Genomic DNA, 9,961 nt, shown 5'->3' with positions numbered 1-9,961 from the left:
TATTAAACATGTGCATACAACCAAGCAGAAATCCAACAATTACGAGGGGTATGTGTAAGAACTCCCATAAACCCCCTCCCAGCAAACCAAAGAAGCAAATAGGGTTGAACCAAACATACATAAAACTCTCCTAAATTACATACATAAGTCTATATAGTTGTTCGTTTTAACTTCTATACTTCCTTATAAAGCAAATTAGTTTTAAGTCATTAAGAATCTGATAAGTCTAAAATGCCCCTTACCTTAATACATCTTTCTATACCCACCTCTACAGTTGGACTAAACTACCACCGAATCTATCTCATTCTTAAAACAAAATTTCGCCTCAATGCGCGGGTATTATGCTCGTTTTAATTAAGCGGTCCGGGTTAAACCCGGGTTTATTAGCTAGTATATAAAATATACGCACTTTATTATATTGTTTATACAGATATTGATTGTTGTATATAAAAAAAAATCTAAACCAGTCACTAAATTTTGTATATAAAAGAAATAGAAAAAATTTAAGCGAAAAGGTTTTTTTTTTTTTTTGAATTTGTTTTAGGCTTCCAAATAGTTTGAGAGGCTACTGACATCAGGGGAGATCCGGAGGGGGGCAAGCAAGACCTCCGGCCTGGACACAATTTTAAAAGGGGCACAAAAATGTTAAGATTTTCAATGGATATGATATTGTATATGTAAAAGTATTATATATTATCTTATATTGAGATAAATGTCAGTATTAGGCTGTTATGAACTCAACTTGGATGAAAAACCTCTCACATACTAATTTGTTAATATTGTGAATACACTTTGGGCCCCAATTTGTTATAAAAAATAATATGCGAACTTCTCGAATCATTGGTTATATGTATTTCTAATACTATTATATTGGATTACTAAGTGTTGGGCGCACGTTTTTTCTGGCTCGAACTAGACACTTGAATTCTCGAAGCCACCACTGACTGACATGGTCACACCAACCATCTTCAAGAACAATTACCATCATTACTGTATGGTTTTTTTGATTTAATTTTTTCTTTGTATTATACTAGTTTTTGTAATATGCATATCATATATTCATATTAATGAAAAGTTACTGCTTCCGAGTTTATTTAAATTATAAAAAAGGTTTTTCTAATCTCCGTCTCTAAAAATAAAATGGTTAACCATTTAATCTAACCATGTTACTATATCTCTTATAAGAATGAATGGTGAAATTTTCCATCGGTGCTTTCAAGTTAATTTTTATCGTCCAAATTGATAAGAATACTGTTTGAACTTAAATTAATTGGCTCAGTGATGGACTAAGATTAGGACACAATTACTACAACTCCTGATAAATCAGTGCGAACCTAACAAACTCTTAGCGAGTCTAAGGTGACAGTGATTGTGTGATGAATATGATATGATTTATTCTTGATTGATTATAAGCATTGAATGCGATTGAACTGAATGTGTGTATTGACAGACATTGAATTGAGCTTTAATAGAAAGTATATTTGGAAAGGTGACAAACACTTTCGAGAATTCTAATATTTTCAGTTTCCTTTTCTTTGTAAAGACTGTAGCTTGACATGTATTGATTATCCATATGAATATTTATGTTTATATGTCATTTGTATAATTTATGTACAAGGTTACCTTTGTTCTCATGTCTGCCAAGATGTTATATTTTACTGAGCTATAAAATATGACATGTACTCGAGCAAGGGATGTCATAACTCATGCCATGTGCTATTCTAGCAAGGCATATCATAGCTCATGCCATGTGCTATTCTAGCAAGGCATATCATAGCTCATGTTATTCTAGCAAGGCATGTCATAGCTCATGCTATTCTAGCAAGGCATGTCATAACTCATGCTATTCTAGCAAGGCATGTCATAGCTCATGCCATGTGATATTCTAGCAAGGCATGTCATAGCTCATGCCATGTGCTATTCTAGCAAGGCATAAGCATGAGAATCATTACTAGAGCAAGTATGAGCATAAGGTCAGAACTCGGGCATCATCTATTACTCGAGCATCATCCACTACTCGAGTATCCCCCTCGCGACACATCCTTGTTCGAGGAATCCTCAAGCGAACCCATTACTAGAGCAACATAACTCGAGCCATACCCTTGAGGGGTTATTTTGGCTGATTAAGCAAGGTTCGGGTACTATTACATAACTCGAGACATCCTTTATAACTCGAGCTTTTTGAGAATATCCTCTTAGGGATTTCGAGAGTTTACTTTACTTGCTATTATCTACTCGTCTTATTGTCGTGGATATCTATACACGATCAAATACCTTTTATTAAGTTTTCTTATTCCTTTTGTTAGTATTAGAGTTTTTATTTATCGTTTACAAATTATATATAGCTTAACTGTATTTTACTTACCATTTCCTGCAACACATTTCACATATTATTGTAAAGAATATCACAATTTGCTGTTAAAATGTATTACTACAATTATCTTACAAAAGGTACTCCAATAACCCATTATTAAAACTTCAGGTGTGAACTTCCTTTTGTAAAGTTTATATTGTTATTTAAGAAACATGAATTAGATGTCTATTTTTAAATTTGCTATCAAGCCTATACTACACGCTTGTCACATGAAAATTTATTATTATGGGTTACAATTTGTTGTGATTGTTTTTAATCAAATAGTAGGTTTAATGTGAGGTTGATGTTACCATAGTTTATGGTGTGACTTGGTTGGAGATGCTTTAAACATAAAAGATGACGTACGTTGAGACTTTCTCTTACATTAACTTACTTTTTATAGCCCTCTCTATTTTATTTCCAGTTGCACCTTATTATTATTATTTTTTTTTTACTAGTCTTCATGCCCGTCTGATGGACGCATAGTTTCAAAATATATATTAAACATAAATATCAAAAGAATAAATAACAAAATAGGTGAAAAATAACAAAACATGAACAAAACAAATATAAAAGAATAAACCCTTTTGTACTGGAAGAAAAAGCCAAAATCAAACTACAATTGACAACCAACTAAATTAAAAGAGATGAAAGATAACAATAACATAATAATTCAATACAAAATATAATCCAAACACGAACAAAATATCAAAAATAAAATTAATTAAAGTTATATAAAACAACTATATTTTTTTTGCTCAGAAAATTTACTTGACTTGATTTATTTATTAAAGATAGAAAGAAAATTAATAATATGAATGAGAATGATTAATAAAAATTTAGGTTGTATATGTAAATATCGGCTATAATTATTTTGAATCTGTTTTGATATTAGCTCATTAATAGTGTAATTTTTTCGCCGCTGTTATTCTATCAGGGGAAAATGCTATATATTGAGATGGTGTTGAATATTTTAGTATGATTGTTTAGCATGGTGGAACAATTTATCATTTTAGTTTGTGTATGACAGATATACTTCGGATCTTATGAAAAACACGATATCAATTTTAAATAATAGCTTTACATAAAACCCTTTGATCCACGTTATGTTTAGAATTTAACATAGCAGGAGATGACTTTGCAAAGTTTTTGGTTCGAATCATTTTTTTTATCAATAATTTGTTTCCCTATCTTTCTTACATTATCTGATAAAATTATTTGATCGACGTTTGGAATATCCTTGGTTAGGTCCTTTTTTATCCTCAATTTTAAAATTGAATTAAATACATAGAAACACACTAACAGAACTTTGCAGTTTTTTCCATGTTTTTTTTGCTATTTGTAGGGCACTATCATACATGGCTCGGTCAATGGTGAATGGACGGAAAATTTTAGGAGTATTTTGACCAATAGAATGACTATTCAGCTAACAAAGTTCCAAGTTGATTTCGGTATATCTATTTAATATATTTGAATTCCAATTTTTTAGCTTTGATTAATATATTTTGAGACTACTCGTCCATTATACCGGCCTGAACACTAGTATAGATTATAAATATAGATTAGATTAGAAGTGATTGAAATATGGGTATTTTGGTTATTTCATGTTTAAAAATACATACTGTTGATCGAAAATACAATAACTACAAAGATGAGTAACGTAATTACTAGAGCAAACCACATAATAAACCACATGCACCCTCCATAGATTAGAAAGTGGTCTTTGTAAGTCCGGATTGGACGATTAAAAACATTGATCACAAGTTAATGAATCAAGAATACATAATTAATTTTCAATGAAATTCTTTATTAATGAATAAGTAAAAAAATTACAAAAAGTAATATAAAATAATATGATTAAAAGACTAACTCTAATCCTAAATTATTATTTACTGAATACAAATTATGTTTACTAATTAAATACTGAATTTATTAAGCACTTTGTTGATGGACAGAGTTTTTAAAGAAATGATATTTAAAAAACACAAAGTATCAAATATCTATTTCTGACGAATGTCTTTCTCTAATAGTAGGTTTTATTTTTGTTTTTAGAAAACGATTCTCACTTTAGGATTAATGATAGCCACTTTTCAAAATCTGATTTGAGAGTGCATGTTTTGACAATTACCTTCTGTTGATATTTGATGATAATTAGTCCTGCAGATAAAACGAACTTGGTTATATGTTTTAACTAACTAAATCTTAAGTTAATTTCTGAGATTAACAGTACTCTTAAACAAAGGAATAAATCGAACCTGAAGCAACTTTTTTCTTTGAAAGCGTTTAACCACTTGTACTACTGATTATATATATTAGAAATTGACAATGACAACAAGCTCATACTACCTTTTCATGATTTTATTCGATTTTTTAAAACTAATTATATATATAGTTCTTTATTAATTATTAGTCCAACTTTATAAAAGAATGCACGTTCAAGTGGGATAATTCAAGTTCATAATTGATGATTTAATACTTAAAATGTAATCTAATCGAGCCACGTTTTGTCTCATTATGAAGTTATCTTAAGTTAAATCATTGATCTTTGTCATGCTACTATAACTAATAATTTAATTAAAAACATTTCTCAGTGCAAAAAGAATCTTGCAATTATAAATTCAAATACGAGTTTTATTTAGTAGGGTGTTTATGTTCGGGAATAGGGTAACCAGAGTACAGGAAACTTTTTTTTATAACGTTTACTTGAATTAAAAAAAATTGTTAAATGGCCAAACGTTAGCTCTAATGACAATTTTATTTAGCGGAAACATCTTATATTATATATAAAAGTTGTAAGGTGGAATCAATGCTACAAACTTAAGGATTAATTGAGGATTAAAATGTTTAATGTTTTTATTGTGTAGTAATTTTATATATGTGTTAGTTTTGCTACTCGGTTTTACATTTTCACTGATTTGGGTAATAATAACTCTATAAGTATTTCCTTTTTATTAAATACAGTTTGATAGCTTCCCTTATCTCCCCATATGATACACCTCCTCTTTCTCCCTAATCCTCCGTCTCCTTAATCATCCCTTTTTCAGTTACCTCATCTTATTGAAATTTCCTTTTTCCCTCATCAGTTATGTCGTTCTCTTTACCTTTTCAGATTTCGCAATTCATAAATTCATATGGCAGTTATAGAATTGTAATCTGTTTCCATCTCCTCATCGTTACCCTATATATAGGGGTAAAGTTTCTTAGAGCATCCAAATCTTTCGTAGCATATATACACTCCATATAAAGTTTTTCAATCCAAATTCAATGGGAAAGGCAACTGATGTTTCTGGCAGCAAATCTGATCCTATATTCATTGATGAACTTCATGAAGGAATCGAGGGGCTGCTTACTGTGTTGGTGTGTAGGAAATGGGATGTGCTTAGCATCAATAAGAAGTACATGAGTACAGACTACATAATGTCCGACAAGAAGGTAATAAATATAAATTAGACCTTATTAAGATATGTTGTGAGCTTTGTGAAATAAGTAATTTTTTTTAATATGTTTGTTATCTGTTTGAATATGTTTTTAGGGAAACATTATTCATTGTTATGCAAAAAGCTTCATTGCACATCACTTCCAGAAAATTCTTGAGGAAGGCTGTTTGTATTCAATCAAGGCATTTGCCGTTGTTCCCAATCCTGAAAAATACAGGGTTCTGAAGGACTCTGATTACATGATTGACTTGCAGGGGTCGACTGTTGTGCGAAAGGCAACCGATGAAATTGAAAAGTTTAATCGATACCCTTTCCAGCTGGTTCCTTTTGAAGAACTGACCCCTACCGATAACAAGCATTTTGTTGGTATGTGGTTATATATTTACGTTTATGATATCCCTTTTCCCTTTAAGTTCTATGATGTTAGTCAGGTGTTATTCTGCGGAATGCATCGTAAGTTTCGAATTTAACAATCCGTTGTATCTGTATGAAAACTTGCAAGCAATTGTTTACAATTGGAAATAGTTATTTTACTAATGTTTTAAAAGTTTCCACATTAAGTGGCTACATATCATGGATAACCCTTCTTAGCCTATTTGAGCCTGATTTCATATAATTTATCGAAAAACTGTTGCATATATAGGATTAGAAAATTTGTTGCGCTTCTCGGATTGTCATGTCATCTCATGATGGTAAACGTACAACCCTAATAGGTTAAAGTAGGGATAACCCTTCTTAACCTATTTGACCCCGATTACATATTCCGTTACACAAAGACGAAAAATTGCTCATGAACACGTTTTCGGCTTCTATCTGTTATCTATATTTTAATGTAACTATATTTGTATGTGTAGATGTTATTGGTTATGTGACGATTGTTGGTTCCCCATCTAAGAAATCCACCGGTAAGAAGACAGTGGAGTTCAATCTGACTAACGAGCGGTATGTGCAATTATTGAACTATTTAATTTCTACCCACAATGTATGATTCTGATTTACAATCATACCTTGCTTTATGTCTCAGGGCTTATCAGCTAAGGGTTACACTTGGGAGGACTATGGTGACGAGATGGTTAAAAGGAAGAGCAAAAATCCTGGTACTTATATCATCCTGTTGACAGGAATGATTGCAAAGGAGTATTTAGGTATTTGTAGTATAGTATTTGTTGTGGTTCCTTTCACTATAATATGATTGGTGACCATTAGTTGCTGGATATGTGTTAGGCAATCTCTGTCTCTCAAACTCATCTGCAACAATGCTGATTGATGATGCTGAAATTCCTGCAATCAAGACCTTTAAAGATGCAATAAGGTGCACAGCCTCATTATTTAATCTGCTTAGGCTAACCTTTTCTACCATTGTTACTACTTTTGATCTTCATATACTTTTTTGAAGTGTTGTTGATGTTATTGATACGGGGCTGCCAGTGCTGCAAGTTCGTCCCACTCTTGACACCCTAAAGCAACTTTTGGAATGGGGCAGAGAGAAACGCAAACGCGAGGTTAATACTTGAGATGTTTTTAGATGTTTCCTGATATAGTTTCTGCTGATCATGTTTCTGATCATTAAATGCTTTTGCTACAGATTGCTGCGTTCCGAAACAAGGTCATGATTACCAATATCCGGACAAAGAATAGTTGGTTCAACTACACATGCACCCTAGGTAAATGCAGAAAGGGTGTCACCCCTAATCAAAAGGGATCATTCTGGTGTGAGTGATGCAGTACGGAGGTCAGCTACCCCCGTCCAAGGTAAACGTATTTTTAAACCTGTTTTACTCAGGAATATGGTGCTATAACAGAAGTTTATCCCAATAATGTTAATTGTGACCTGTGTCTAAACATAACAGGTATAGAATCCAGGCCGATGTTACCGATGGTACTGCTGATATCGTGGTAGTGCTATTTGATGAAACAGCCGAGAAGTTAGTAGGCTGCCCGACCCAATCCCTATTAGCTGATGCTGAACAGGTATGCACCTAAGAATACTATACTTATATTAAAGTTTATTTCCGGATGTAATTATAAGGTTTTTTTGGCTTCCCTCATTACAGGATGAATCTGGTGATAGCTATGTGATGCCACATGTGTTACAACAACTTATTGGGACTTCTCATGTATTTGAAATCAAAAGCCACACATATTATCAAGTTGCTGACTATGAGAGTTTTAACTGTTCTCAAATTGTTGCCGATTTGCCAGAATCAGAGGTAAAGAAGGAGCAAAAGAAACCAGATGAAAAGAAACCAGATTCATTTGCTAATCCGCTTGAAAAGAGGTAATAAACCTTTTGTCTTATGTACATGTATGCACACTCGCACACACAAAGAAGGTAGTATGCATCAACATTAATACTTCTCAAAATGATTAAAATTAACCGTTAAGGTAAAGTTTGTTTGGCAACACCATATTAACTCTGATTAACGATAAAGGGCCGGTAGATGAAAAGGAAAATGATGAATCCTTGATACTAAAATACACAACATTAATACAAACTTTATAAACCTGTCACACCTTTGGTGTTTTTGAATACCATAAACATGATATGCACCAGCTGCTTTGCTTATTTAAAACCTTTCTACACACCTTACTGTACTTAAATATAACCTCCTACTTAAAATTTCCCATTGAAATACATCTTGGACAACATTTGCAAATGAATTTAATAAAAATCAATAGGTTTGTACCAAATCAGTGATGCTGAGGATGCAGCTCAGGTTCTGAATTCTAATAAAGGGTTTCCAGATAATGTCGAAAGTGATGTTTTCCGTGGGAAAGAAAGGTACTTTTTTTAAAGACTATGTACATAATTTTATTTGCCTTCTCGCTGTTCTATGTTTGCTCATGCACCAGAATAATTTTGAAAGGCAACTTGAAGAAGCCAACATTGTTGGATGTGGCAAGAAACCTGTGAAGTGAGAGGATGTCAGAGAGACTAAGATGAGATGTTGCTGCTTCTATCATTACTAAGTTGTCTTTTAAATAGTGAATTAGCTTTGTGTTTCGTATGTTTTGAACCTTTTAAGTATCTGTTTAGTTCTCGCAAGTTAGTGCATACTTTTGCAGACATTATGAAATATAGAAGAACCTTTAAACCGGTGAATTTAGGTTGTGGCTCAACCAGCCGAAAACCAACAGATATATGTCTGACGTTCTAATGACATCAAGTGTATGCATAATACATTCTGAGAAAGAAAAATGGTTGAAAAGTTCCCTTTGTTATTTAGGTAGCTTCCGTGGATTACAAATATGATATAAAGTACTACCATCTCTCATTACCAGAACATTCGTTACTTAGACAATCATGTACCACAACACAAACAGGAATATATAATAGCAACAATAGTTTGAAAATGAATTCTTCTTCTATAGTTTACCCTTATAAGACAAACGTTGAAATTATTAGATCGGTTTAGCTTTTAGCGTCAAGCAAGCACACCAAAACCAAGACATATATCTCTGTAAAGTTTTAACAAATTGTTGTTTGTGCACAGCACAATTAGACAATGCTAAGTAGTTGTAAAGGTTGGATTTATAGTTATTTATGTGTGGCCCGTTTCTTCTATTCTTTACTACTCATACTTAATGTTCTGTTCTAGATGTCGTCCGTTTATCATATTGTTCACCACTTATAGTTAGTATTCTGTTGAATGATTATTTTTGGCCCATTACCATCTGAATAAGTTCACATGTCTTCTGTTTATACCTTCCACAGCTTTAATTGGATTAAGTGGTCCTTTTGATGATTACTACTCAATTGGTTGTCGTTTTGCATGGTTAAATTCCAACCAACAAACAAGATTTAAAGTGTTGATCTGGCATTGCTTTGGGTGATATCAAAAGAATGATAAAGTTCCCACACACTTAATAAGAAGACACATACTCCAGGTAATGAATCTGATACTATCTGAACATCAACCCTGTATGTTGCAAGATGATCAGATCAATTGGGTTGGATAACATGCTAAATCGTTCGCTGTAAACCACAACTGATATCAACCCTGTATGTTGTTCACCACTTATAGTTAGTATTCTGTTGAATGATTATTTTTGGCCCATTAACATATAAATAAGTTCACATGGTTTCTGTTTATACCTTCACTAGCTTTACTTGGATTAAGTGGTAATTTTGATGATTACTACTCAATTGGTAGTCGTTTTACATGGTTAA

This window comes from Erigeron canadensis, chromosome 4 (genome assembly GCF_010389155.1).
Source record: "Erigeron canadensis isolate Cc75 chromosome 4, C_canadensis_v1, whole genome shotgun sequence".
NCBI classification, from domain to species: domain Eukaryota; kingdom Viridiplantae; phylum Streptophyta; class Magnoliopsida; order Asterales; family Asteraceae; genus Erigeron; species Erigeron canadensis.
The sequence above is the reverse complement of the archived record's forward strand: the minus strand, read 5'-3'. Positions refer to the sequence as shown.